This window comes from Pleurodeles waltl, chromosome 9 (assembly GCF_031143425.1).
Source record: "Pleurodeles waltl isolate 20211129_DDA chromosome 9, aPleWal1.hap1.20221129, whole genome shotgun sequence".
Taxonomy (NCBI): domain Eukaryota; kingdom Metazoa; phylum Chordata; class Amphibia; order Caudata; family Salamandridae; genus Pleurodeles; species Pleurodeles waltl.
Window position 1 is genome coordinate 26024255 of NC_090448.1, and position 22250 is coordinate 26046504.

Consider the following 22250-nt stretch of genomic DNA (forward strand, 5'->3'; position numbering starts at 1 on the left):
ATTGTATATTTGATGTTATACTTTTTGTATTATCCCCCAATAGAGCTGCCAGTGCCTGTTCCATCATTCCCCAGGAAAACAGATCACCTGCCACCTTATCATTCCTCCTCGTCCGTCTCGTAGGTGCCTCCCCTGCTCCTGTCCATTCCATTAAATCATCCCTCCAAGCCCTGATCGCAGGGAGACTGGGACTCAACCCAAGGATGCCAATGCACCTCTTTGCCACTGCAAGCCCCAATACTGTAGCCTTCTGCTCAGCCTCTTATTGACATTGTCGGTGAGTAAACCCAGCAGTCACTGTTTAAGGTTACGCGGTACCTCCCATCCTGTGACAGATTTAATGCTGGCCAATACTTCGGCCAAGTAGATTTTAATGACTGAGCAGTTTCATACCACATGAAAAAAGTTGGCTTCTGCCCTGCGCACTTTGGATTTCTGTTGGGGTAAATGGTATGTAGCCGTTCGGAGAGGGATAAGCCGCAAGGCCGCTTCCTGCTCCGGTGGGGGAAACAGCACCAAACAGCCTTCCTGATGTTCAGGAGGGCTTCGTTTGAAAGGGGAGATTCTCCTCTTTCAAACGAGGCCTTTCTGAGCTGCGATTGAGGGCCGGGAAACCCCACTAGACACCAGATATTTCACTTGGGGAGGTCGGCCCCCAAGGCAAAGGGGCCACCCCCCCGGCATATTTTTAATTTAAAAAGGTAGGTTTACCTCTGGGGGGCGCGATTGCGCCCGATCGCATCCCCCAGGGATTTAAAAATATTTTTTAAAAAGGCAATAAAAGAATTAAAAAAAAGGAATTGACAGCGAGTCGCCTGTGAGCAGGGCGACCCTCTGTGGGGGCAATCTTTTTTTTAATAGTTGTATGGTTTTCCTGGGGGCCACTATGGCCCCCAAGGAAACCACACACCTATTTAAAAATATATAGATCTATATATAGAGAGATCTCTATATATGTAGATATATCTATATATATGTAAATGTAGGTGTCTATATATAGATCTATATATATATATATATATATTTATATATATATATATATATCACTTTTGTCAATGCGAAAAGCACACCCACATATAAAAGTGATATATATATATATATATTCACCACCAGTTGTCTTGCAGTTGCAGCTTACATCTTCAAAGCAATGCACATACTTCAACTGACGCGTTTCAACTGTAGCTTTTAGGCAGCAATAAAAAAGTCAAGTATTGTGATTATGTTTCTGCTACAAAAGGGTCAGACTTGTCTAGTGGCAGTTTTAGTGCCATGAAGAAGCGCAGAAGGTTTATATGCCTACTGCAAAGGGCAAATCTGTATTTTATGTAAATAGCTGAGTACATTAGTAAAGTCAGCCATTACCTACGCTATAATACAAATGAAATGTACGTGCGGGGTGGAGGGCGGCTATGGAGAGATGAAGGGCACTTTTGCTGGGTGGTAATGCGGGAATCCGAGGAGGAGGGAGTGGGAGCACCAATAATGATTGTTGGACTGGGCGCAGGAAGTGCTAAAGACTGTGACGATTGGTATGTGACAGGATGTTTTTTGATTGTCTTGAAAGAACATGCTGATTGAGGGAAGAAGCAAGGGTAAGGTGACCTCTACTGTTGCAGGTATCACACACACACACACCAGCAACTTTGGGAGTGTCACGTAGGCTAGTGTTTTAGAGTGACAGTTTAGCCAGTAGCAGAGATGGCGTCTTGATGGATGACTGCTGCAGGCACTCGGGTTATAGAGGACCGCTCTGATGTAGGATCAGAGACTGAGACATCAGATACTGAGACAGCATCTGAGGGATAGGACAATGGCGCAGACTCTGGGAGTGATTTTTCTGTTGGAGGAGTCCCATTCGCTAACTCCTCTTCCAGTGATAATGAGGGAGGTGATGAGGACAGTCCTGCTGTCCCTTCGCAAGCACAGTCTGTGGGGTGGGACAATAGTGGGTTAGCCCAACCCAGAGAGCAGGTGAATGCGGCAGCAAGCACAGAGAGGGTGCTCTCTTGGGAGCTCCCCAATTTAGTTCAACCCCAAATTCCACCGCCCAAATCGTATTGTGGAGACATCAAAATTATCTATCACAAAACAAACTGGTTTTGCAAGGCAGGCACCTGCGTTTTTGGTCTTGGACTCGGCAGCCTTATAGGGAAACCTACCAAACCCAGACATTTCTGGAAACTAGACATCAGGGGGAGTCCACAGAGGTGTGACTTGTGTGGATTCCCCAAAGTTTTCTTACCCAAAATACCCTGCAAATGTGAAATGTTGAATAAAACCAAAATGTTTCCTAGCATTTCTGTCACACAAACTACAGGAATATGCTGGGATCCACAAAATTCCTACCACCCAATGTTTCCCCACCTGTCCTGATAAAAACGCTACCCCACTTAAGTGCCTGCTCCTATTGCCTGCGTCAGGAATGGATCATCCCAGGGTCAACAGTTTCCCTCATGTAAGGACCAACATTGACCGTTGTGAGATCTATTACTGTTGTGGGCACTAGGCCTACCCACACAAGTGATGTACCATTTTTATCAGGAGACTTGGAGGAATGCTGGGTGGAAGAAAATGTGTGGCTCCTCTCAGATTCCAGAACTTTATATCACCGAAATGTGAGGAAAAAGTGTTTTTTTGCCAAATATTGAGGTTTGCAAAGGATTCTGGGTAACAGAACCTGGTGAGAGTGCCACATGTTACCCCATCCTGGGTTCCTCTAGCAGTCTAGTTTTCAAACATGCACTAGTTTGGTAGGTTTCCCCAGGTGCCGGCTGAGCTAGAGGCCAAAATCCACAGCTAGGAACTTTGGAAAAAACAAGTCCGTTTTCTTCGGAAAAATGTGATGTGTCCACGTTGTGTTTCGGGCATTTCCTGTCACGGGCACTAGGCTTACCCACACAAGTGAGGTACCATTTGTATCAGGAGACTTGGGGAAATGCTGGGTGGCAGGAAGTTTGCAGCTTCTCTGAGATTCCTGAACTTCGCAGCACCGAAGTCAGAGGGAAAAGTGTTTTTTTTGCCAAATTTTGAGGTTTGCACAGGATTCTTTGAAACAGAACCTGGTGAGAGTCCCACAAGTCACCCCATCCTGGATACCGCCAGGTATCTAGTTTTCAAACATGAGCAGGTTTTGTAGGTTTCCCCAGGTGCCGGCTGAGCTAGAGGCCAATATCCACATCTAGTGAGGTACCATTTTTATCTGAAGACTTGGGGGAACACAGAATAGCAGACAAGTGTTATTGGCACTTGTCTTTCTCTACATTTTTTCCTTCCAAGAAAGTAAGACAGTGTGTAAAAAAGACGTCTATTTGAGAAATGCCCTGTATTTCACATGCGTGTATGGGCACCCCAGAATTCAGAGATGTGCAAATAACCACTGCTTCTTAACACCTTATTTTGTGCCCATTTTGGAAATACAAAGGTTTCCTTGATACCTATTTTTCACTCTTTATATTTCACCAAATAAATTGCTGTACACCCAATATACAATGAAAACCCATTCCAAGGTGCAGCTCCTTTATTGGCTCTGGGTACCTAGGGTTCTTGATGAACCTATAAGCCCTATACATCCCCGCAACCAGAAGAGTCCAGCAGACGTAACAGTATATTACTTTTGAAAATATGACATCGCAGGAAAAAGTTACTGAGTAAAGTGTGGAGAAAAATGGCTGTTTTTTTCACCTCAATTTCAATAGTTTTTTTATTTCAGCTGTTATTTTTCTTTAGGAGAACCTTGTAGGATCTACACAAATGACCCCTTACTGAATTCAGAATTGTGTCTACTTTTCAGAAATGCTTAGCAGTCATGGATCCAGCATTGGTTTCATACCCATTTCTGTCACTAACTGGAAGGAGGCTAAAAGCACAAACAATTATAAAAATGGCATATGTTCGAGTAAAATGCCAAAATTGTGTTGAAAAATGTGGTTTTCTGATTCAAGTCTGCCTGTTCCAAAAAGCTGGGAAGACCCTTTGTTGATGCCATTTTCAGGGGAAAAACCACAAGCTTTCTTCTGCAGCCCTTTTTTCCCATTTTTCTGAAGAAATGTTTTTTACCTGTATTTTGGCAAATTACTTGGTCTCTTTCAGGGGAACCCACAAACTCTGGGTACCTTTAGAATCCTTCGGATGTTGGAAAAAAAGGATGCAAATTTGGCGTGGATAGCTTATGTAGACAAAATGTTATGAAGGCCTAGGCGCGAACTATCCCAAATATTCAAAAAAGGGCTCAGCACTGGGGGGAGGGTGAAAAGGCCCAGCAGCTAAAGGTTTAAAGTTTGTGTTAATGACTACCCTCCATACTGCTGCATGTATTTTATTCCATTCCTTAGGTGTAATGGGCCCCTCACAAGCCTGTTGCCAGGTCTCTTTTAAGCAAAGCGGTGTTAATTGCTCATCCACCCTCAGAGCCCGATACGGGTGTCCTATTAGTTTACGACCCCCACCATTATCATCGTTTGCATCGGCTCCGGGGCCTCAAGGAATGATGCCCACAGCTGCCTAGCAGTGGCAGCTATCTTTGCATACTGTAACAATTGTCCTCATCCGAGTCCAAAGGGTTCATAAGCATCCTGCATAGCTATAAGGCACTCCCCCTCTCCCCCCCCAGGTATAGGTCGGACAGCATTATACACCTGCCCTCTCTCCAACTATCTATCGATATTGTCTGCGCTGTTTGTGCGAACAGTCATACTATTTATAAGTCTAAATCCGGGATATATGGTGCCCGCTGAAGTACCTATTTTAGTCCAATCCCATAGGCGACATAACAGCCGGATTAAGGGCCAGATGTATCAAAGGGTTTTACCCATTCTGTGCCTATGGGAAAATGTGTTCATACATATGGCCCTAAATGAGGTAATGTATGGGGAACATTTCTGCCCCTCATCAGCAACTCACCCAGTAGGTGTCCATTGTGTGTGCCAGCAAGTAGTGATCTCTCCCAGTTACTTTCATCATCCAGCCAATGGACTGGATGCTGCAGATGGGCTGCAAAGTAACAGAGGTCAGGAACCGCCATCCCCTTTTTGCCAGTCCCTTTTGAGAGTTGCCAACCCAAACCTACACCGTGTTCCTGCCCATAGAAGCTTCACCAGAAGACTATCCAACTTTTTAAGCATGCAATGGGTTTTTCATAAATTGAACCCTGCAGAACGTATAAACATCTGGGCAGTGTGACCATTTTAATGAGGGATATTTTCCCCATTAGATAGAGCATCAATGAATTCCAGGATTCTGTTAAAGGGCGGAGATTGCGGATCAGTCGTCCCAGATTCAACTCACAGGTCTGTTGCACCCTGCGTGTGACATAAATACCCAGATATTTTACTTCATCCATCTTTCATGGTATGCCTATGTCTGGCAACTGATCTAAAGATAAGTCCAAATCGGGAACAGAGCCGATTTTGTGCTATTAATTCGTAAACCAGAGTAGTTGCCAAATTCCTGCCAGACATTTAGCAGGATTGGAACTGATAGGTCAGGCTGGCCCTGGTAAATCATTGTATCATCGAAATAAAAGCAAGATTATGGGGGTCATTACAACCCTCCATGGGAGATTACGACCGCGGCTGAAGCGCAGCGGTCGCACCGCCGGGACCGGTGGTTTCCCGCCACTTTTGTCCCGGCAGGAGTAATCCTCCAGAGCAGCGCTGCTTCCAGTGCTGCCCAGGGGATTACGGGTCCCACTCCCGCCAGCCTTTTCATGGTGGTTTGAACCGCCATGAAAAGGCTGGCGGAAAGGGGAGTTGCGGGGCCCCTGGGGGACCCATGCAGCTTTTCACTGTCTGCTTTGCAGACAGTGAAAAGCGCGAAGGGTACAAGTGCACCCGTCGCACAGCCGCAACACCGCCGGCTCCATTTGGAGCCGGCTCCTGTGTTGCGGCCGAGATCCCCCCTGGGCCGGTGTGCGGAAACCTGGTTTCCGCCCGCCGGCCCAGCGGGGATCTCATAATGGCCGCGGCGGGAGTGCAGCAGCATTGGCGGCCGCCCGGCTGTCCAACCTTGGCGGACGGCTTCAGCCGCCTGCCAAGGTTGTAATAACCCCCTATGTGTTCTGTACAGCCCACTTGTATGCCCCAGCCTCGCAATGCTTGTTGGCTACGGCACGCCAGCGGCTCCATTCCGAGAGCGGATATCAGGGATAATATTGGGCATCCCTGCCGCCTTCCGCGGTGCAGGAGAGTCTCCGCCGACACATATTAGCCCGTCCACACTCTCAAAAAGCTAAAGAAACCAACACTGCTCATGTTGAGCCATCCCATGTATATCCTGTGCCTCTGATGGATGTAACATGGACCAAAAGTAACTGGAAGCAAATCTGCAGAGAAAATATATGTGTGTCTGTGTGTGTGTCTGTGTGGTTGTGTGTGTGTGTGGGTCTGCATGCGGCTGTGTGTGTCTGTGTGAGTCTGAGTGTCTCTGTTTATGTGTGTGTGAGTTTGTGTGCACCACCTGTGTGTGTGTGTGTGTGTTTGTGGGTGTGGGTCTGCATGCAGCTGTGTGAGTCTGTGTATCTGTGTGTGTGTCTGTGTTGTTGTGTGTATGTGCTTGTATGTGTGTGTGTGATCTGCATGTGGCTGTGTGTGTCTGTGTGAGTCTGAGTGTCTCTGTTTATGTGTGTGTGAGTTTGTGTGCACCACGTGTGCGGGTGTGTGTGTGTTTGTGTGTGTGGGTCTGCATGCAGCTGTGTGAGTCTGAATGTCTGTGTGTGAGTCTGTGTGGTTGTGTGTATGTGCGTGTCTGTGTGTGGTTCTGCATGCGGCTGTGGGTCTGTGTGAGTTTGCGTGTCTGTGTTTATGTGTGTGTGTGAGTTTGTGTGCAACTGTGTCTGTGTGAGTCTGAGTGTCTCTGTTTATGTGTGTGTGAGTTTGTGTGCACCACCTGAGTGTGTGTTTGTGGGTCTGCATGTGGCTATGTGTGTCTGTGTGAGTCTGTGTGTCTGTGTGTGAGTCTGTGTGGTTGTGTGTATGTGCGTGTCTGTGTGTGTGTGTTTCTGCATGCTGCTGTGTGTGTCTGTGTGAGTCTGAGTGTCTTTGTTTATGTGCGTGTGAGTTTGTGTACACCACCTGTGTGTGTGTTTGTGTGTGTGGGTCTGCATGCGGCTGTGTGAGTGTGTGTGTCTGTGTGTGAGTCTGTGTGGTTGTGTGTATGTGCGTGTCTGTGTGTGTGTGGGTCTGCATGTGGCTGTGTGTGTCTGTGTGAGTCTGTGTGTCTGTGTTTATGTGTGTGTGTGAGTTTGTGTGCAACTGTGTGTGTGGGGGGTCTGCATGCAGCTGTGTGTGTCTGGGTGAGTCTGTGTGTGAGTCTCTGTGGTTGTGTGTATGTGCTTGTCTATGTGTGTGTGGGTCTGCATGCGGCTGTGTGTGTCTGTGTGAGTCTGTGTGCCTGTGTGTTGGCTCCATCACTGGTATGCAATGGTTGAACCTTCACACACTTTACACTCATTGCAGAGCTTAATTCAGTGACACAATTGACAAAAAGTAGGTTGAAATATAACCACATCACACTTTTCATAGTAAATTTACATGGGCTTCTCTTACAAGCTGACATTGCTGTACCATTTTCAAAGCCCCGATCTACAAAAAGCCCACTTAACATAATGTTGCAAATTAGCTATACTATAAGTGGTGCCCCCGCCCCCACCCTCTCTCTTAGTTTTTGGTTGCTCATATAGCGTATCAAGTTGGTTTATGGTTAAGTGAAAGGTTCTGCCACACGTGCTGGGCAATGGGCACACAGACCAAATCAGCACCTCAGTTCTCTGTGTTCTGTTTTTATGCAGCAACAACTTTTCTCACCTGAGAATGCAGCAATAGTGAGAAGGAATGGGTTTGTGTCTGACTCACCTGGGCCTTGCCCTCCATCGGTGTTGACATCTCTCCTATGGACATGTTTTTGTCACCGAGACCCATGTTCTGGGGCATTCTGCTCAACCAATGCCGCCACTTGACCTTGGCTCCTTGACATCCGTTGCAGGACCTCTCCCCTCTGATCTCTCTAAGCTAGGAGATAACATGTTTCACTGCTTGTCTGCGGGCCTTCTACAGGGCCCTGGGGTTCCACACCAAAGAAAGGGGAGGAGAGGCAACGTCATGCAGAACAACAGAAAAGAGACAAGATGATCCCTGGTGATGCTGAGGTGCATACAGGACACCTCATTGCTCCTGTGTTGGCACAGACAAGTCTGACTACACAGAATGGCGGTCCCTCCACTTCAAGTCATTGGCACACTGTCTTCAAAATGCCAAGAACAGATGTGACCAGCCTGTAACTCCCCTTGTTGACAAAGGGTCTCCCATCAGCATGATATGAAAATCACAATACATCTTACTCAAACCACCACCAACACATCATCCAACCATCGTTTGCGTCTTTGCAGATGGGAACACTTTAGCCCTACCACTCCACGGGGAATTTGTTGCTAATTTTTTTCAAAGATCACATCATCCTCACCGAAGTGATCATCATCACCAAGACCGGGTCTACCATTTTAATCAGTTGTTGAACTGCCCATGAACTCCAGCTCATTCAATTTGCTTTGAGTGTCAGCACCTGTGAACCAATCAATATTTTTGAGGACTTTACAGCACTTTTCAAAGGCATAGGATGTCTAAAGGACAAAACAGCCTAACTACACATTGACTATACATCACAGCCTGTAGCACTCCATTTCTGATGAGTTGCATTCCAAGAAAGAAGCTAAACTAGCATAACTTGAAAGGCCAGCACCATTGAAGGAGCCACTCTGCTTGTCTCTCTCTGATTGTCTTAGCCCACAAGACAAAGCAACCAGGCGAAGTTTGCATCTGTGTGGGCAAATTTCTTCCCAGCGCTGCCATTAACCACAAATACCAGCTCACACCTAAAGTAGATGGCCTGTGCACTGAAGTCAATGGATCCTGCTAGTTCTCAATAAAGGACTTGAACACACAGTATCATCCTTGACCATGGCTTGAGGTATCTCACCACCTTGTCAGAGCAAGCAAGCCTCAAAAGGTACGAGAGAGAGTGCACATCAGCATCTTGTGAAAAAGTGAAATATTAATCGAGATTGAAAGGAGTTCCCACAAGTAGTAATGTCTCTATCTTGTTAAGCCCAGTAAATGTTGCAGTAATTTAAATCTGAGCTCAACCCCTGGTAGCTATGGCATAGAACAGTCAGACTTAATTTAAGAAAAGCATATAAAAGTACTGAAACAGTTAAAAAGTAAAGAAAAAAACCACAATAAAAAATCTGATTCCAATTTATAAAATTACAGAAAGATAAAATGCACAAAATGATACTGAAATGGCAAAAAGTCAATAAGATATGATTTATGTAAAGCTTTAACTGAAATGGCATGAAAAAACATTAAGAGACAATTGCGTCCACTGGTCACAGTAGACCACGACAGAGGCACGATTTGAGGGCAACTGCGATGGAGCAATGGTCAGGTACACCAACCACATTCGATACGGTCAGAAGTTTTACCTTGGGTACTTTTTCTGGAAGTCAAAGTCCTTCAGCAGGGCACAGCAGCAGGCTGTATCCAAGAAGGGCTCCATGATATCAGATAGGTGTTGGAAAAGGTCCCGGGAAAGGCGTTGGCGCAGAGCCACAATACTGAAAGTCACATCTAGTGAATTCTTCTCACTGGTTGAATACTTTGGCATCCTTCATCAAGTAAGTTTTCTACATTTGGACAAGTCACGTTTCTGGAGTTTTGTTTCCTTTAGTGGAACAAGGCTGCAACCTGTAACCAAAGAGTGGTCCACGAGGCCGGATACCTTTTCTGCGAGGTTCCACTGAGTTGCTGCCGCAGAAAAGCTCCAAGCAGGAGAATCCTGAATCTTTAGCCCAGTAGCAACACACCTTGGTAGGATCGCCTTGGCAGGTTTGTCCCAGCCCTCCAGAGGTCTTTGGAGTAAAAAAGATTCTAAGTGCCAGGTTGTTCAAGATGGTAAGAGGAATAAATTTTTATATAGCTAAGGGTCCCACGATCTCAGGAAAAGAACTTAGGGTCAAGACTCACTCCAGCAGAAGCCACCAACAGGGTTCATGGGAGGTGAAGTGGGAACTGGTCATCAGGCCTCTTCAGGAAAAGTGCATCTTGCAGCTTGTTGTGTCCTTGTAGCTTGACAGAAGGTCAGCCAACTCAGCCTGGGAGTCCACTTCTTTGTCCTGGGTACAAGTGGGAGCAAGTCCAGATTTTCAGGTCTCCCTGCAGGTCTCAAAACGAGTGTGCAGTCCTTCTTCTGTTCTTCCACAGGTCCAGAGTGTTCTGAAGAGGGTGCCCAGGGGTGCCACATTTAATGCTGCTACTAGTCTGTGGGTGGGGGTAGGGGTGACTCCTGTCCCCTCCCTAACTAATAGGGAAAAAGTTCCTAGGGTAGCCCTGCCCACTTTTACAGCAGGTTCTGTGTGCTTTACTGCAAACAGTCCTACGGTGCCCCTCTCTGCCTAAATCCAAGGTGGTGAAGCCCATCCCCCCTTGTCCAGAGCCTGTGTGCCCACCCTAGAAGTGTGGCCAGGGAAATGAGCAACCCCTCCTCTGTGGTCACTTCAAACCAGTTCTGTGGGCAACTTCCTCCCCACTTGGACTGGAGCCTGCCTGCCTGGAGGAACAAAGAAAGGAGCCTGCCCAGGTGTCACCTAACATTTGTCTGTGACAGGGAGGCCTTTTTGAAGTTAATCAAGTTTCTGGGCACTGCCCAAATGGCCATCCTACAAGAGGAACAGTAACACTTCCCTAGAAGCAGGCCTATGTTTCTGCTTTGGGAGCTGCTTTCACACCTCATTCAGAGCTTGAGCACTTAGAGGGCTGCAGCTGGAGACTAATGCACACTAGCTTACAGGGGATGTAGGTAGGTAAAAGTTAGCTTTCTAAAATTATCTTTCCCAAATATTTCTTAAAAATCCAACTTCACCATTAAATTGGATTTTTAATGAATATTATAAACCATCCAAGAACTAAATTTCTTGCTGTTTCCTAGCCATAGATAGCATGATTACATTTAACAGTGCATCCCAGTGTGTCTCTATAGATCAGCTAGCCTTGCTAGAGTAAAATAGCTTTTAAATGTTAGTCACTGTAACGACTTGTTTCATTTTAAGTTTCTACATGCCCTACTTTTAAATACTTTGCATCCTACCTTATAGGCTCTTAGGTCTACCTAGGGTGACCTATTAATATCTAAAATAAACATTTAGGCCTGTCAAAAGGGTTTAGTCTTACAGGTCAAATTGCAGTTTCTAATCTGCCACAGTCAGCCTCAGGGGTAGGACTGAAACCATGTTTACACTGTCACTGTAGCGGATAGCATTATAGGTGCTGCAGTCCACCAGTGACATTGGATACACTTTGTACCCTATAAAAGTGGCTTATAGGTATGTTAAATATGCCAATCAGCTGTATGGTCAATTTTGACATGTTTTAGGGGTCAGAGCACATGCACTGGGACTGGTTAGCAGAGTCTCAGTGAACAGAGTCAAAAACCAGCATCATGAGTCTACATAAAACGTTGGTGACTACAAAAAAGAGGCTTTTCCTGCACATCTCCACTGCTAATGAGGTTTTCCAAAACACTAGCAGATAAGGCCTGTTGGAGATCAGTGGAGTCATTAGTGTTAGCAATGATGTTCTTGTTCACTCCAAAACCACTGAGGAACACAACCTCAGTTTAAGAGCCATCCTTCAGCATCTTCATGAGTATGGGCCTAACCATGAATAAAAGGAAGTGTACATTTCTCAGACCCAATATAACAGTTTTTGGCTACTAGTTCTCAGCAGGAGGAGTTACACCTGGTCCAACTGAGAGATTAATCCCGCTGCTCCCCCATCCTCAGTATCCAAAGTATGCAGCTTTCTTGGCCTGGGCCCAGTGATCATAGACTTGTACAGACTTGTATAGACTTGTATAGACTTATATAGACTTGCATAGACTTGCATAGACTTGTATAGACTTGGATAGACTTGTATAGACTTGCATAGACTTGTATTGACCATGGACTTGCATAGACTTGTACAGACTTGTACAGACATGTATAGACCATAGACTTGTAAAGACCATAAACTTGTATAGACTTGTATGGACCATAGACTTGCATGGACTTGTATAGACCATAGACTTGTATAGACTTGGATATACTTGTATAGACTTGCATAGACTTGTATAGACCATGGACTTGCATAGACTTGTATAGACATGTGCAGACATGTATAGACCATAGACTTGTATAGACCATAAACTTGTATAGACTTGTATGGACCATAGACTTGCATAGACTTGTGTAGACTTGTATAGACCATAGACTTGTATAGACCATGGATTTGTATTGACTTGTACAGGCCATAGACTTGTATAGACTTGTATGACCATGGAATTGCATAGACTTGGATAGACCTGCATAGACCATAGACTTGTATAGACTTGTATAGACCATGGGCTTGCATAGACTTGTATAGACCATAGACTCGTATAGACGTGTGTCTATGGATGGGTTATCCTGAACCTCACCTCTCTGGGATGTCTTTTAAGTCTACTCCATTGGTACAATCGATCCTGAACAGAGCCAGTGCCAACCCTACCAACCCTTCATTACAAGTAACTGCTTTCCCACTGGGATATTTTTATTGTCCATCTACTTTGGAGGCAGGGCTCTCTTCCACCGGGGAGCATAACTACCATGATTCTTTGGTTGGTCACCTTGCCATTGCTACACAGAACCATTATTCCCCGCTGTTAGATCTGGACGGTATTAATTGGCTTAAACTAGAGTCAGAGGAGCTCCCTCAACTTGTGGTTCACCCATCTCCTTGCTTGAGTCTCAACCCTGACATATCAATCTTGAAGGTTCCCTCGCCATTGGTGACTGGTAATATTCCTATAGTTTTTAATCCCAGGACCTTTCCCATATAAGTTCCTCTTTTGAAATGTGGCAGGACTCTGTTCTAAGTTTCTCCTTCCCTTTTGCATGGACTTTGTGGCTACGTTTTGGTTTCTCTGTTTACAGTAGATGTGGGCCTTGGACCCTATTCACATCAATGGGTTTAAGACTTTTCATCTAGCTGCCGCACCTTCTTATACTGGCAGGCCAAAGGGAGGTTTGTTCATTTATGTTTCTAATCGGTTGCCTGATCAAATTATTAGAATTGATTCTTCTTCTTTATATTGTTTGATTACCGTGTGTTTTATTACCTGCGATTTAAATGTCATTGTTGTGAACTTTTATACTAACATCCCTCCTTTGCGATACCAACTCAGCTTTGTCCCAGCTTGAACGGGAACTTGATAATATTTGCTGTTGTGAAGGGAAGGAATTTCTTGTAGTGTGGGGTTGTGACTTTAATATTCAATTATGCCCTTTTCCACCTAACGACATTTGTGGTATGGTAGAACTAAGTAACGATGATCAAACCTGTTTTTCCCATAATGGCTATGGTATCTTATTGAATGACTTAATGTTAAAATTAAACCTTAGTTTTTCAAATGAGTTGTGTTCCCCCTCTGTTCCTTTTACAGCTACTTATTTTGGGGGTGGGCACAATTCTGTCATTGATTATCTCTTATGTTCTGTCAAATGTAAGTTTGTTTTAGCTGACTTCACGGTCCATCAGACCTGTGCGAGCAATCATTTCCTCAATCAATTTCTCTTAGGTGGAAGTTCAGTCATAGAAACATCCTAGCGGAACACATTCTTGGTAACTCTGCCCTTACAACTCGCATTGGTATTTCTGTGTAATGGTCTAACATGGATCCTGGTGTTTTCCTCGAAAAATTGGTTTCTATTCAGAGGGATGCCTTTAATATTTGCTTGGATATCTCATCTAGTGATACTGACACCAAGTCTACTTTGTTGTCAATTGTGGAGGCTATTAAAGCTACCCTAACTAGATCTTCCCTCCAGGTTAATTCCTGAGGGTCCAATAGTTTGATAGAAAATTGCTCTGCACTCAGAAACATCTTTTGTCAGCTCTCTATAAGCCACCCGCTGCCCTCAGGAAGTGAGAAGATTAAGATCAGCTTATCATTCAGCACTAAAAATCAGGAAGAAGGCACTGAAAACCTTGGCCTGGGTCTCCCTGATTGATGGCACCTTGTCCAGAGACACTTGTGTCTTTTGACATTTTATTAATGGTCCCCTCTTAAAGGACGAATCGGCCCAAGTCTTGAGGCAGCAGTTAGTAAGTCTGAATGGGTCACTAATTTCTCCAAGTTATATTCCAGTTCATCTCAATTTTGTCAAGACTCTGATAGTACCGCCTTGGATTTTATGACCTATGACTCCTCTAGTTTGTGTTTTTCTTTGGATGAAGTCAATGAGGCATTGGCAGGTAAAAGGGGCAGAAAAGCCCCTGTCCTGGACGGTATTGCCATCAACCTATTTAAGGCAGACATTCCTTTGTGGGATCCTATCGTGACTAGGGTTCTACAGGCTTGCTGCCATTCTGGTATTCTTAGAACTTGGTCAGAGTCCATATTTGTACCGATCTTTAAGAAAGGTGACAGTGCCAAGCCTGCATGTTATCACCCCATACCACTCCTTGATTCTTTGTCTAATGTGGCAGGGAGAGTTCTGATGAATCGCCTGGATGAGTGGGCTGAGTCTAACAATATATTTTCCGATCTCTAATATGGATTTCGCAAAGTCTTGAGAACTGTAGAACAGGGCCTCAACCTTAATTTACTTATTGGCAAGTACACCTTTATAAAGAAGGGTCGCCTGTTTTTAGCATTCATAGAATTATCAAGTGCTTTCTCTGGTGTACAACACAGACGTTTATAGGTTATTTTATCATATTTAGGGGTGGATCTGTCGATTATAGCCTTCCTAAGTGACTTAGAACCTGATTTAGTTCTTGGTGGAATGAGTCATGTTGTCAGTTTTCCGTCAAATAATTCATCCCCTGCCTTGACACTCTGCCCGATCTATTTAGATGCTGGTTGGAGCATAGATGATAGACCGCCCGAGTCCCGCCGACTCCGCCAGAAATCTACACCAGCATCATTGGAAATAGCGTCAGGCAGCGGGACCCCAGCCAGTATTCTTGCCAAGAAAATCACGATGTGCCTTCCTGCCAAGGCAATTGTGACAGGGAAACCTTCACTCCTGAGTTGGTGGATTGGAAGGGAAATAAGGTAAAAACCTACCTTCTTTCCACATTGCACTTCTGTTTTCCACTGGAATCCGACCAGTCCTGCCATTGCTGATTCCACCTAACCATGACGGAAAACTACCCCATTGTCGCCCGACTTGAAGGTGAGCAGTCCATACTACTTGTTAACATTGACTTGTCACTTAACATTTGTCCGGGATGGTGCGCTGACATAAATGCCCTAAAAAGAATTTAAAATACTAGTGTAATGTATATGTGTTTGCACTAGATGTGTCAGAAATTAAATTAAATGCACCTGTAACAACATCTTTTGATATATTTTTTTTTGTGGTGTAAATATTCATTACCAGAATGAATACTTGCACTAACTTCTCAAAGTCCATCACAATTGTAAGCAATGTCAATGTGTGAACTTTGCAATGGGACATGACAGTGAAATATTGTATCAGAACCTGTATCTCACTGGTACATCCATTCCATTAGCACAATGAATTGTACAGCAATAAGCAATGTGGGACAAACTTTGTCAAAGTTGAACTCAAGTAATCATTCATGTACTCCTTTCCCTCGTGTACATTGTTTTAGCAATGTAACACGTATGTGACAGTGAACAATGTTTGGTAGATACACTTTCTCCTGGCTTTCTAGCCCTTAACCTGTCTCCTGCCTATTGTCCAGGGGTAACCTTCCCCTCAGAAAGGGGCATCTATTGGGCACATATCAGGCACCTCAGGCTTTTACGTAGCAGGGGTGGGAGTAAGTGTGGTAGGTTTCAAGGCAAGGTAGCTTAAGAATTGGGAAGGAGGAGTAAGGGTAGGAGGGGTGTGAGTGGATTAAAAGCCTACCAACTGCTGGTGAGCTCCCTGACCATTTCTAGCCAGTTTGCCATCAACCGATGAATATCAGACCTCCAAGGGTGACAGCCTCCGCTCTCCGGAGGTCAGAAACAAAGCCTGCTCTGGCTCAGGTGTTAGCACACCCCTCCCAACAGGATGACCCACAAATCTGCATTCCAAGGCAGGGAGTTTCAAAGAAGCCCACGGCCTTTGGTATGCAGAAATGGCTTTCTTCAGAGGAGGATGCCGATTCCCCCTACCCCAGGGTACATCTGGCACCTGGACAGGTGAGAAAATTAGTTATGCAGGAGGTGTGTCGCCCTTCCAGGCTGGACATACCCCTACGGTGACCAGCCTGAAGTGGACACAACCTAGGACATTCCACCATCTTGTGTGTGGTAGAATTTAGGAACTTTGGACAGGGTGATGCCCACAGGAAGTTGTCATCTAGGATGTGTAGTTAACGCAAGGGTAAGAAGCCCATTGGCTACTACCCTTCACTACTCTTATTGCTCCCTAAATTGAGTATTAAGGGAACCCCCTGATACCAGGAAAACAGATCTTCACTGGACACAAAAGAAGGAGTGGACAAGAAGCCTGCTGAACAGAGAACCGAGGAGCACAACTGACATGGCGCCAGCCCTGCCAGCTTGCCTGCTGCACCCATCCTCACGGAGCAACTGACCAGCCCTGCTGCTGCAGCCTTCAAGAAACTGAGATAGCTGCCAGTGCTTTGCAAATTGCCGAGTAGAACTCCCTTGAAGTAGAGGAGCTGCTCCCCTGCATCCGCAGGCACCAAAGAAAGAACTCTGAGGACTGGGACCACCAAAATCCCAGCACCGGACATCACCACTGCACCCAAGCAGCCTAGCCTATGCTGAAGTGGGCCAATGGTGTCAGTGTGGTCCCCAGACCCTCCAAAGACAAAACCCACCTTGAGTGCGCCCACAGTGGACTTCACGATGCAGTCTGCAGCCTGTTCTGCAGATACCCCTGCAACCGCGAGTGACCAGGATACAAAGATCCGATGCCCCAGGACACCTCTGCACCCTTCCACCCCAGAGCAATCCCCACGTCTCCCAGCCTCGTGAGACCTGAGACCACTTGTTGACTTGGTCAGACTGGACATCCAGTCCATGCCTGCAAACTGTTTCTGCAGGCTCCCCTGCAACAGTGAGGAACTCCCGCACCGGACCCGACAGCAAAAGACACCACTGCACCCGCACCCCACAGCCCGAGGAGGAGTGGACCGACTGTGTCCCCACATGCCCAAGGACCTCAAGGGTCAAGACCTCCTGTGGGTGCCCCGGGACTGACCTTCCAGTCCATCCCTGCAGCAACTTTGTAATCGGACCAATCCCCATAGGCTTACACAGGGCACCCTACACTGAACTGCACCCCTGCACTCGGCCGCCCCAATGCTGCCAGAGGTGACCTGCTGGGTTGGCCTTGGACCTTGCCTCATACTTACCCTAAGTGCAGAAGATTAGTCCCATAAGTCGCTGTACTCTACCTGTATGCAGTGTGTGTTCTTCCTCCATAGGATAACATTACCGCATCTAAAAAATGCACTGTCAACTTTTGAAAACTCTAAAAAGCCATGACTCGAAAAGTACTCACCTGACTCCTGATCTTGGTATCTAAATTTATATGAAAGTGTGTGTTATTTTTATAAGTTGGTGTCAGATTTCTTTATTGAGTGTGGGTCTCACTTACTGTATGAATATGTGTCTTACATGCTTAGCACTACCCTCTGATATGCCTGACTGCTTGACCACACAACCACAAAAGAGAGCATTTGGGATGTCATTTATGCCTCTGTGATACCTCTGGGGTTTGTCTGGACTCTTTGCACAGTGTACCCCATTTTGGTCCACTATACAAAGAGCCAGCTTCCGACAGTATGCTTTTGTGTGAGTGTGTTGGTTTAGATGATTGTGTTATTGTGGTGGGTGGTGTGGTTGTAGTGTATGTGTGTGTAGTGTCAATAGTGTATGTATGTTCTGTGTTAGGATGTATTACAACGTGTGTTTCCTGCAGGAACATTTTGTGTTGTGGTTGAATGGCAAAGGATCATGGTGTGAAAGGAGTGTGTTGTTTACTGTGGTACGCAGGTGGATGCATGCAGCCACAGTACCTAGGTTGTGTGCTCCATGCATTCTATTGCCACAGGCATATGACAATGTTCAACACCTCCCGCTATGGACCCCCTCCATCAGGACACCGCCGCCATAACAACAGCAGTATGACTGTGAAACCTAAATATGGTCGGCGGTAACCTGCCATTCTGATGGCGACAGAGTAATGTTAGCCAGCATAGGAGTCCGCCGCACCATCCGTGGGGCAGTGTTCTCCATCGCAGAGGTGGGAGGCTCAGCCGCCATACATCTAAATACGGTAGTCGGAACTCTGTCTTCTTGACGGAGTACTTGAAACCACCGCCACCAAGGGACGGCAGGACTTCAGTCAAGATCTAAATCAGGCCCTTATACTCTGTAGGGAAAACCAGAGTACGTTATGGCCTCAAGGGTGAATGCAGTAGCACTTTTGACCTTGGAAGAGGGGTCAGACACAGTTGCATACTTGCGCCCCTGCTATTTACTCTGTATATTAACATCATCAAAGAGTGTGCTTTGTGTGATATACATAGTGACATCCCCGCCCCCAAATAGGGCATAGATCTATACCTTGTTTACTCTATGCTGACGATGCCGTCCTTATGTCGTGCACTCCAAGGTGCCTGCAGCAATTACTTAATTCTTTTACAGATTTTGGCCCTCATTACAACCTCGGCGGTCTTCTTAGAAGACCTCTGAGTCAGCGGGTGCCAGAATACCGCCAGTGCTAGCGGATTTCCTGGCTCCCTATTTCAACTTTTCCGTTGGGCCAGCGGACGGTAACAGTGTTACCGTCCGCTGGCCCAGCGGAAAAGTCACATCAACATTGTTGCCGGCTCGTAATAGAGCCGGCGGCAATGCTGATGTGCAGCGGGTGCAGTAGCACCCATTGCGCATTTCACTGCCCGAAAATCGGGCAGTGAAATGTGCGATGGGGCTATGCCTGGGGGCCCCTGCACTGCCCATGCCAAGTGCATGGGCAGTGTAGGGGCCCCCAGGGGCATCCTGTGTCCCCTTACCACCAGCCTTTCCATGGCGGTGTCTGCCGCCATGGACAGGCTGGCGGTAAGGGGAGTCGAAATCCCCAGCGCAGCTGCCTTGGCGGATTACAACCGCCATGGCGGTATACTGCTGGTCCCGGTGGTGTTCCGCCGCGGTCAAAATACAGTGACTAGTACTGCCAGCCTGTTGGCGGTACTAGCGCCACTATAGCCCTGGTGGTCACCAACCGCCAGGCTTATAATGAGGGCCTTTATGTCGAATCTTGGTTTGTCTGTCAACATAGGGAGGAACTTCGTAATGCAGTGTGGGAGGCATCTGTAGAAGTGTCACGATTTTAGGATAAAGTCTTGTACCGACTTTATTATCCTGTTATCCTGGTATTTTATTTGACAGCCGTGGCCTATGGACTCCAGCAGTTGACAATAGACTGCAGTATTTTAATAAGTCTATCTCAGCACTTCTCAAATTTTCAAGTAAGTTGGGGGACAAGCCAGTAAAATAAATGCTAACCATTTACAACTCAAAATGTGTTTCTGTAGCCCTTCACGGGGCGGGCATCTGGGGGTTTCAAAAATGTTTGTTTGCTCCAGATATTTGAGAATAAGGTGGTCATTCCAACCCTGGCGGTCCATGACCGCCGGGTTGGAGGACCGCGGGAGCACCGCCGACAGGCCGGCGGTGCTCCAATGGGCATTCCGACCGCGGCGGTAAAGCCGCGGTTGGACCGGCAACACTGGCGGGCTCCCGCCAGTGTACCGCCGCCCATTGGAATCCTCGAAGGCGGCGCAGCTAGCTGCGCCGCCGAGGGGATTCCGACCCCATCTACCGCCATCCAGTTCCCGGCGGTTCTCCCGACGGGAACCGGATGGCGGTAGGGGGGGTCGCGGGGCCCCTGGGGGCCCCTGCAGTGCCCATGCCACTGGCATGGGCACTGCAGGGGCCCCCGTAAGAGGGCCCCTAAATGTATTTCACTGTCTGCTGCGCAGACACTGAAATACGCGACGGGTGCAACTGCACCCATCGCACAGCTTCCACTCCGCCGGCTCGATTCCGAGCCGGCTTCATCGTGGAAGCCTCTTTCCCGCTGGGCTGGCGGGCGGCCAGGCCGCCCGCCAGCCCAGCGGGAAAGTCAGAATTACCGCCGCGGTCTTTCGACCGCGGAACGGTAACCTGACGGCGGGACTTTGGCGGGCGGCCTCCGCCGCCCGCCAAGGTCTGAATGAGGGCCTAAATGTTTTAAGAATCTTTTAGCTGTCTCTTGTGGTTGTTCCGCCTTTGTCTGCCATTGAGAACAAGGGGCCCCTTTTTAACTGACTTGATTATCATACAGCCCATTTTATTGTGGCACATGATTTGGACTAGTGACTTTACTATTTTAAATCTATGACTTTGAATGATTGTTTAAATGTAACTTATTCTGGCACTTTTTCTTGGTTTGAGTTTGCAAAATTGTTTGCATGAATCTGGGATATCCTAATAATCTGATTCACCCAATTGTTTTCATCTAAAGTGAGCAGCAGAGACCTAAAAAGCTGCTGTTTGTCCATTCTTAATGACCTAAGTTTTTCTAAGGAAATGGTCAGACCCAGTGTTATTAAGACTCAATTGATGCTGGTTACTGACATGACTAAGCCACACCCCACTGCCGTTCATATCCAATGGCACCGGTAACTTCTGGCACGCTTTAGGCTGGATATTTGCCACATTTTAATCACTTTCCAGCCATTAACAATTGGTCATTGGCTTTGATTAACTGTCCCTGTGATGGCCTCTCGACCCAATGCACCTTGCACTTTATGTTTTTCTCTCCTTGTTATTCTGTACCACGTAAACATTACATTTTACCCATTCTTAATGACCACAATGTCGGCCTGCTCTGTTGTTTCAACAACAATTGAGTTCCCTGGTGATCTGTTGTAAGGTGTCTAACTTTTTATGTCCGGTGATACGAATAAGAAAAACATTAGTATTTCTTGATGACGCTTTTATCTGTTGATCTCGTTTTATCATGTATGTAACGCCAACTGCTTTGTGATGATGTATCTGGTATTTTATTTGCATGGTCAGTTTTTTTTTGTTTTTTAAAGGAAAAATAAAAAAAAGCTGAGATGAGTGCCTGGCTGACCTCGCCTCTCTCGCTGACCGCTTAGAGACCTTCCCAAATTAACATCCGCCTTGGAATGGACAGGAGAGTATCAGCAGTCCCCTGATGTAAACCAAGATGGGCTCTCAGTGGACACCACCCTTGAGTACTTTGACACCATTCATTAAACAAAATTGTTAGACAATGGTAACCCCGCCAGAGGAGGGGCTCTTCTTCTCAACCGCAGAGGTGTGGAAAATGGATCCCAATAGCCAATGCAAGCAGGAGATCCCATTCCATGGAACAGAGGTAGGCACAAATCGAGGATGAAGTCATCACCATCCACTGGGAATAGCAGCACTTCCACCTCTAGCTCAGAGCTTAATTTGTAAAAAAAACATCAGTGCCAGGGCCCTCGTCAGGAGGCCACTGCAGCTTTCACCACCCGTTGCCCATCCAGCGCTGCCTCTGACGGTACAAACACACCTACTAAAACCACACTCCTACGAGTGTGGTGCTTCAGACTATTCTAGCCGCACATAGCTAGAAGAATGGCTTGGGTGGCAAGTATTAGTCATTTTTAATGTATATTGAATTACTAAACAACTGTTGTTCTACTCATCTTCAAATTACACACAGGGCGCCACCATGTGGCAGACTGTCATAAGTGCCGATATGGGCAATTAAGTGCTGGTGCCGAGCACTGGAACCCCCCGGCACAAATTAAGCACTTCTTGTCTGTATGGAGACACCTTCCAAGTATCAACCAACCATAAGCTGCTGGTACTGCTCTTTCAAGCCCCAACATCCAAACCCTAACCACAAATTTGAAACTGTGCCCTGCAGCTCTAAGATTGCTCATTGGCCATGCACTAACACTGCATCAGGAGGAGTCACTCTGTAGAGACAACTGGCTTGTCATTCTGTTAAATGGAGTGGTTTATTCACGGATGGACAACTGCATCTCAACTGGATTTCCCAGCACATTACTTTACCCTTCTTCATAGATAAACTTTGCACAGGGACATCTTAAGGATTTGGGGGGGGCTGGGCCAAACGTATTTTGGGGGCCCCTATTCGGAACAGCTTTGATTTTAAGAATCAATTTCAGGTC

The 22250-nt window shown here is 46.4% G+C and overlaps 1 protein-coding gene across 3 annotated transcripts in view; it reads left to right on the plus strand.

The window, feature by feature from the left end:
* Positions 1-22250, plus strand: part of LOC138258874 (uncharacterized) — an 89801-nt gene that overhangs the window by 28168 nt on the left and 39383 nt on the right. Inside the window, exon 2 of one of the 3 annotated variants that reach the window (XM_069206176.1) lies at positions 14919-15241. The exons of the other annotated variants lie outside the window; for them this stretch is intronic. The gene's annotated coding sequence lies outside the window, so the exon portion shown is untranslated. The remainder of the gene's footprint in view (positions 1-14918; positions 15242-22250) is intronic. 3 annotated transcript variants of the gene reach the window in all.